Genomic DNA, 7,355 nt, shown 5'->3' with positions numbered 1-7,355 from the left:
AATCTGGTTGGGGTGTGGGGATGGATCTTGGGAATTTGGGATTCAGAAGCCATGGCTGGGAGCTAAGAACCACTGAACTGTCCCGATGCCTCTGCTGGGAGGTGGCTGCTCAAAAATCCTTCCCATGGAGATTTGTTGGTTAAATGGCCCTGGGACAGAACAGCAGGGATGGATTTTGGTTTTGGGAACGGGAAATTCTGGATTAAATGGCTCCCAGGTGGAAAAAACGGAGTTTGGAGTGAGGGCATGCAGGGTTCCTGCTCTCAGGAGTGTGTCTGAGTCACCTGGGGATGGGAAGGATTGTGTGAAGTGTGGCAGGGACCTGCTCTGGAGGTGTTGACAGCAGTGATGTCACACCCAAAACTGTTTATTTTATTTTATTTTATTTTATTTGGCTCCTCAAAGTTAAACTGGGACTTTTGGGCGAGAGAGCCACATCCCTGTTGGTGCGAGAGGCAGCTCAAGCTCATTTCTCCCTGCTCAGGGCTCTCGTTGGGGTTAAAATCTCTTCAATTTAAAGAAGAAAATTGTTTCTGGAGATGTTCAAGGGCTTTGCAGCAGAACCTGATGTTGAACTGAGGCCCAGCTCATCCTGCTGGGAGGACGCTGGAGGGGACAATTGGAGGGGACAGGGACAACAGGGTCCCTGGGGATGATTTAATCTCCAAGGACTCCTTTAATTAACGCAGCAGCCCTAATTGTCCGGGCACGCAGGGGCTGAGGTTGTGGTGAGGAGCCTGGATGTGCCTTTCTGCTCTCCCTCCCTTTGGAGCTGAGAAAAATCAATGGAAAAGCCTTCCAAACTCCGGGAGAGCTCCGTTATCTCCCGATCAACTTCAAACAAAACCCCGCTGCCGCCTCAAGGGCAGGAGCTCCTTGCCCGCTCCTCTGGGAGCGGGTTAAAAATTCAACCTGTCTTTATAGATGGATAAAATTCCTTTGGTTTAGGGCGGAAAGAGCCGTACTTTGCCCGGCTGTGGGGTGGAAACGCCCTTTTCCCGGCTCTGCACCTTCGGGAAAAGCATTTTGGGGAAGGGAAAGTCCTGATCCCCCGTGCCCGGGACCCTGAGGGGCTGTTGGGCTCTTCCTGCTTCACCCATGAGCTGAGAGTCTGGAACTCAACCCCGGAGCTTCTCCCATCCTCTGCCTCCTTCCCAACCCCAGCGGGGGGACACAGCCCCCCTAGGCACCCGAAAATCGGCTGAAAGCCGTGCTTAGGCAGGCGTGGAGCAGCTTCCAGCCGCGAGAGATTAGAAGTTACTGAATAACCCAGCTCCCCGGCCAGGCGCGGGGGCCGTGCCCGGTGCCAGGTGCCCGGTGCCAGGTGCCCGGTGCCCCGCGGGCGTTCCGCTCACCCCCGAACCACCAGCGACTTCCCCCATCCCAAGCGTGGCGAGCCCCAGGGGCCGTCCTGGCCGGGGCGATGAGCAGGGTGGGTCCTGGCCGTGAGCTGGCGAGGGGACACGGACACTGGCGGACCCGCTGAGGGGCAATGCCACCGTGGGAAAGGCGGCGGGGACCGCGCAGCCGGCTGGGCACGGCTCACGCAGCCCTCCCGCAGCTCCAGCGCCGGCTGAGCCCTTTTCCTGCCGCTGCCCAGCGCCTCCTTCCCTGGCTCCGGCCAGCCCGTGCCTCCGGACGAGCCATGGCCTCGGTGTGTGCCTTTTGTTTGCTCTTCCTTGCGGGACCCGGAGCCCGGGGCGGGGGGAGCGGACCCCGGCCAAGCGGCAGCTGCGGCGGGGGCGAGCGGGGCGCGCTGCCCGGTGGCCTCTCCGAGGCTCTCTCCGGACACAAGTAAGGCTGGGGGCGGCGGGGACACGCCGGAGAGGTGGCTCCGGGTGGCCCGGAGGGTGGGAAGGTCTGTGGTTGGCAGCGAAGCGGGAGTTGCAGCTTTCCAGGAGGGATTTGCTCGTGATGGGATCGGGGGGATCCCAGGGGGATCATTCCCAATCTCCAACCGTGCCCCACTTGTTCCACGCCTCGGTCGCACCTTTGGCCTCGGCAGGGTGGGCTGGGGATGCCGTCGGCAGCTCCCTCCTGGCTGGGGGGGCTCTGCGGGACCCTTTTAGACACCGGCAGCTTTAAAAACCCCTCCCAGGTGCGCCTTTCTCCGCCCGGGGGACTTGAGCTTCTCCTCGCTGCTGGGCCGGCAGGGCCGTGCTCCGCCAGGGGTAAAGCACAGCGGATTTTGGGCACCTGCGGGGATGTGGGGTGCGGCTGTGGGGAAGGGAGAAGGAAAAGCATCCGAAGGGAAGGGAAGGGAAGCATCTCCTGCGGGGAGGCGTGCGCTCCTTCCTCCAGCGCCGAGCTCATCCTGCAAACTGCGTCGGCAGCGCAGCTGCTCCGGCTTCCTGGGAAGTCCTATTGATGCCAAAGCAATCCTGGAGAGGGAGGGGGAATGACTAAAGTTATCCGCGGCCGTGTGCTGCTGCAGATGCGGGGTCCTTCCCCCCCTCCTCGCTGTTTTTTTGGGGAGGGGTTCCGAGCCTGTGATCAAAAGCTGGAGCTGGCGTCCATCTGCTTCTGACAACCTGAGCGCTCGCTGGCAGCTTCTGCATTCAGAGCCTTGAATTCCTCAATAATTAGAGGAGTTTTTTCGGAAAAAAATCCCCATCTGGGCTTTTTCATGATGGGAATGAAAAGCCAAGGTGGGTGTGGGAGGGGGGCAGGTGGATTTTCAGCCTTAGCAACCCAAATCTTGAAATATTACATCAGCACCGAAGAGGTGTAATTAAGTAGGAAACAAATGAGCCCAGCTAATCTGTTTTGCTTGTTTGAGCTTAGCGGAGTGCAGAAAACAAACAGAGGCTGAATGATGAATGAGACTTCTTTTTATTTATTTTTTTTAAAGGGTTTTTCTTTCCCCGAGCCCCGAGGGGAGGGGGTTGGGATGTGGGTCAGGAAACGCGGCCGCTCTCTCTCCCCCGCGGCTCCGAGGTCACCCGGCCCTGGCAGCCGGGGATCTGCCGCTCGCCCCCTCCTCGCTTCCATCGCCTGCTCTGCCAAGCCGGCTCCCTTGGACGCCTTCCCGGAGGGATGGGGATGGATCTCCGAGCTGCTCTTCCCCTCGCCGGGGCTGCCATCAAAGCCGTGGCCCCGCGGGTCGCCGAGCGAGTGCCCTTTACCGTGGCACTGCCACCTCATCCCTCCCCCGCAGCCCCGGGAGCTCCCGCAGCTCCGAGAGCCCCGAGGGCATCTCCGGGCGCTGCCAGCTGAGATCCCAGCGGATCTCCGGGAACGGGGGCAGCTGTTGCTGTTGGGGGCACCTTTGGGTGCCAGAAGCGAGGAAAAGCCTCACCCCACAGCCTCACCCCACCCTGCCGCTGTCCCTCCTGTCCCCGGCCCCCCAACACGGGACAGGGGGGCTGTGAAGCTTCCACGGCTCTTTGAACACCCCGGAGGGCTCCGGCAGCTCCAATGTGTCCCTGCGTGTCCCCTCCCGGCCGTGTGGCAGCTCTTGTGGCATCTCCCCGCTCCCTGTCCCGCTTCCCCCGGCCAGGCCTGGCGGGGCTGGGGCTGTTTTTTGGGACTGGCCGGGTTTTGGGGTTGTTTTCTCCCCGCTCCCGGGCGCTGTCGGGCTCCGGCAGTGACACGAGGTGCCAGGAGCAGATGGCAGCCATCGGCCGGGCTGGCTCTCAAATCCCTGTGGCTCCTGGCACCGTGCTGGGCAGCGGCTCCTCGTAACCCCCTCGCTCCCACGCTGCTCTCTGGGGACAAAACGGGCGGATTTTGGGGCCTCTCCGATGAGTATTTTGCATTTAAGCGCCGTGCCCAAACCGCCGAGGAGTTTCTGGTTGCTGTCCCTGGTGCGATGGCCTGAGCTGGGGACGGGAGGGGAAGGAGTTTGTGGGTCTGAACCGCTGCCCCATCAGTCAGTGGTGACAGGGACCCCGTTCTCCCACCCCCCTCCTGCCAAACCTTCCAGAAACGGATTTAAAAGCAGCAGAAAGAGCAGCATTTTTGGCCCCCGAGAGGGCAGGGGGCTGTGCCATGGGCTGGGCTGGCTGGGACGCGGGGGGGCTGTCGCTGTCACACGTGGGGTCACCCCGGGATGGACAGCCGGGTGCTGAGCTCCTTCCTGACACCAGGAAAGGATCCAAAATCACGCGGAACAGATGTTCCCAAAACGGGAGAGCCCCAAAGCCCTCCAGGCGTTCCCTCGGCACCCACCCGCTCTGTCCTGCCCCTCCAGGCTCCATCCATGGGGCTGTGCCCCACCGGAGCCTCCCACCCCTCCGGCTCTGCCCTCGCACCCCCGGCTCCCCTCCCGCTCCCGGAGCGGCCGCCAAATTGGGAAGCGGCCAAAATGAAACAAGTTTTGCCCTTCCCTCCTGGGTGACAATTTGAAGGCAGCGGGAGCTGTGTGGCCAGCAGCCAGCTCCCGAATCCACGCTCCCCGAGAGGAGCAGCAGCCTCTGCCTCCTGCCAGAGCCAGCACGAGCGCTTGCCTTGTTATTATTGTAATTATTATTATATTTCTGCTAAATTCTGTTTCTCCTCGGCGAGGGAAAGGCTGGAGCGATTTATTGCAGTGGCTGCCTGCTTTCGGCAGCGCTGCCTCTTCTCTCCCCGAGTAATCAGAGCAGCTCTGGAAGAGAAAATTGAGCAAGTCTGTAGCGGGTGGTGTCTTTCTCACCGAGCCAGGCTGTTTATCCTCCTCGTTTGGGTTTCAGATGAATAAATTTGCCAGACAACAATGATACTACCCTCGTCTCAAAGACTTTATCAATTTGCAGTCGTCTCTCCGCTGATAGTTTTTTATTGAGCTGTCTGAGATGATTTCCAAAGAGAGGACTGCAATTTCAACTATTAAGTAATTTGGGAGAGCAATTAGTGTGAATCTGGAAACTCCCTGTGTTGCTCCTGAATAAATCAACCTCTCTGCGAGAGCCGTGCTGACAGAGCCGGGGCTGATTTATGGGAAAGGGGGGGTTTGGCCAGGGAAAGAACGAGGAGAGTGTTCCTTGCCTGGAAAACTCTGGTGATGCTGTGCTGGGGACTCCTGGGAGTGGGATTTCCTCTGGGGCTGTCCCCTCCTCTCACCCCATCTCCAAAAGGATTCTCTGCTGCCTGAAGAGGTCCCGGTTTTGTTTCTGCTTTGGCTCTCCTGGGGGAGATGGAGGAAGGGGTGGAAGGGATGGGGGGAAAGGAAATGAGGGAGGGCAGAGGAGATCCCAAATCCTCCCTCACCCCAGGATTCTGTGGGACTGGACCCAGCTCATAACCCCCAGTTTTAAACGGGGAGAGGGTGGATCTGGGTGAGATACAAGGAAGAGGTTTTTTAGGATGAGGGTGGTGAGATGTGGCTGCTCCATCCCTGGAAGTGTCCGAGGCCAGGCTGGACACTGGGGCTTGGAGCAGCCTGGGGTAGTGGGAGGTGTCCCTGCCATGGCAGGGCAGGGATGGGATGGACTTTAAAGGTCCTTTCCAACCCAAACCGTTCCATGGTTCCATTCTCTGGTATTACAGGACTCTCAAAGGCCTTGCTAAAGTGAGGTCCCAGAGCCTGATCTGCTGTTCCTGATCCACAGAGCCTATCCCCTCTCCCAGGAGGAGATCAGGGCCACTGGCCATGATTTACACCTGATAATTCCCTGCTGCCAGCTCTCAGTGCCTCCCACATCCCCCACTCGTGGGATCCTTCCAGGAGGACTTGCTCCATCAGCTGCTCAGAGCAGCCCGTGCTCCCCTGGATCACTCCTGCTGGATGATGGTGACATTTCCCTTTCCCCGGGCTCAGGGAGCTCCCCCAGCATCACCCAGGGACAGGAGAGGCTCAGGTGAGGGCAGAGCCAGAGGGGTGAGGCACAGGAATCCTCCCAGCCCTCCTCTCCCACTCCAAGGTCATCCCAGGGAAGTTATTCCTGGCTGCAGAGCCTCCACCTCTCCAGACAGCTGCTCCTGTTTGGAGCTTTCTCCCGGTGGCTGCCGCTTCCCCCTCCAAATCCCTCCGTAATCCACTAAAGGGACCTCACATCTCCCTTTCTTTCTCCTTTCCTTTTTTTTTTTCTGTTCCTAAAACAATTAGCTTGGCTCAAACCCTCTGCAATCCATCAATTAATACAAGCTGCGGCAGTAAATTAAAGGCAAACAGGAACAACTATGCTGGGATTAGGTCACTGAAACGATAAACTTTGGAACAAATCAGATTTCCTTGGGAAGGGAAATGGACAGCAGTGATATGTCAAGCCCTGAGATGAGACAGGCTCGCAGCAACTTTCCAGAGTCTCCTGACTTGGCCACTGGATGCCAGAACTTCTTCCCCAGGGGAAGTTTTGGGTTGCCAGACCCCGCTGCTGCTGCGAGCTTGGATGGCCAAATAAACAAACAAGGAGAGGGGGGATGGGGTGAGGGGGAAGCTGCAGGGACACTTTGGGTGTCAGGACCTGTGTGATCACCCCATGTCTGATGCTCGGGGCTCTTGTGTCCTGTTAAAAGGTTGGATTTGTTCATTCCCAGCTCTCCCAGAGTCGTTCCTGTCCTGCCGGTGGAGGGAGGGAGCAGTGCTGGGAGTGCTGCTCAGGGGCCAGGGGGAGGCAGGGCTCTCACAGCTCAGGGAAACGGGATAAAAACCCTCCCCAAAGCCAAGGTGAGGGGTACAACAGGGGTTTCTGTGCTGAGGGAATGAGATCCTTGTCCTGGAGCTCAGGCTGATCCCTCACTGCTGGCCAGGGCTCGTGTGTCCTCCCCTCTTCCACCTGTGCTGGAAGGTCTGGAGCAGGGATTTGCAGCCTCCTGGCAGGACAGTCCCAGCCCCTGTGCTCCCATTAGCTCCAGAAACGCCTTTTAGCCTCAGTTCTTGGCTTCAGGAGGTGCCACAGCCTGAATTCCAGAGTGTCCGTGCGGGAATCTTTCCCTGCTCTCTGCATCCTCCCTCCTCCTCTGTTCCCACAGTTTTCACCGGGGCTGGAGGTGCCAAAGCTGAGATCCCTTCAGGAGGAGCACAAACCGCTCCTGCTGCTGCCCCCAGCCCTGACCCCTGCCCACACAGCCATTCCAGGCCATCCCCACAGCTCCAAGTCTTGTTAAGGCTGGAAAAGCTCTGCTGGAGCGGCGTGGGAGCTGCAGGGCTCATCCTTGTGAAAAACAACCCGCCAGGCTTTTTATTTCCTGCTAATGATGTGTCTGAGCCATCCCGGCTCCTCCAGGGCATCACAGGTGGAGCAAACACCGGGGCAGGTCCATGGCAGGGAGCTCCAGGGGGCTCTGCCCTGCGAAAACGACGGAAAACTGGGAAATAAATCCACGTTTTACCAGGAGATTTAATGGTGCAGAAATTCCAGAGGGAAATGGAGATGCTGCTCCCTGGGTGGAATGAGAGACCCGTTCGGTGATGATTCCCTAAAAACAGGATC

At 58.8% G+C, this 7,355-nt stretch overlaps 1 protein-coding gene across 1 annotated transcript in view; it reads left to right on the top strand.

Annotated features, from left to right (window-relative positions):
- Positions 1–1,347: 1,347 nt before the first annotated feature.
- NOS1 (nitric oxide synthase 1) overlaps positions 1,348–7,355 on the top strand; it is a 66,723-nt gene continuing 60,715 nt past the window's right edge. Inside the window, exon 1 of the mRNA XM_015643722.3 lies at positions 1,348–1,654. The gene's annotated coding sequence lies outside the window, so the exon portion shown is untranslated. The remainder of the gene's footprint in view (positions 1,655–7,355) is intronic.

The sequence above is a fragment of the Parus major genome, chromosome 15 (genome assembly GCF_001522545.3).
Source record: "Parus major isolate Abel chromosome 15, Parus_major1.1, whole genome shotgun sequence".
Taxonomy (NCBI): Eukaryota; Metazoa; Chordata; class Aves; order Passeriformes; family Paridae; genus Parus; species Parus major.
The sequence above is the reverse complement of the archived record's forward strand: the minus strand, read 5'-3'. Positions and strand labels throughout refer to the sequence as shown.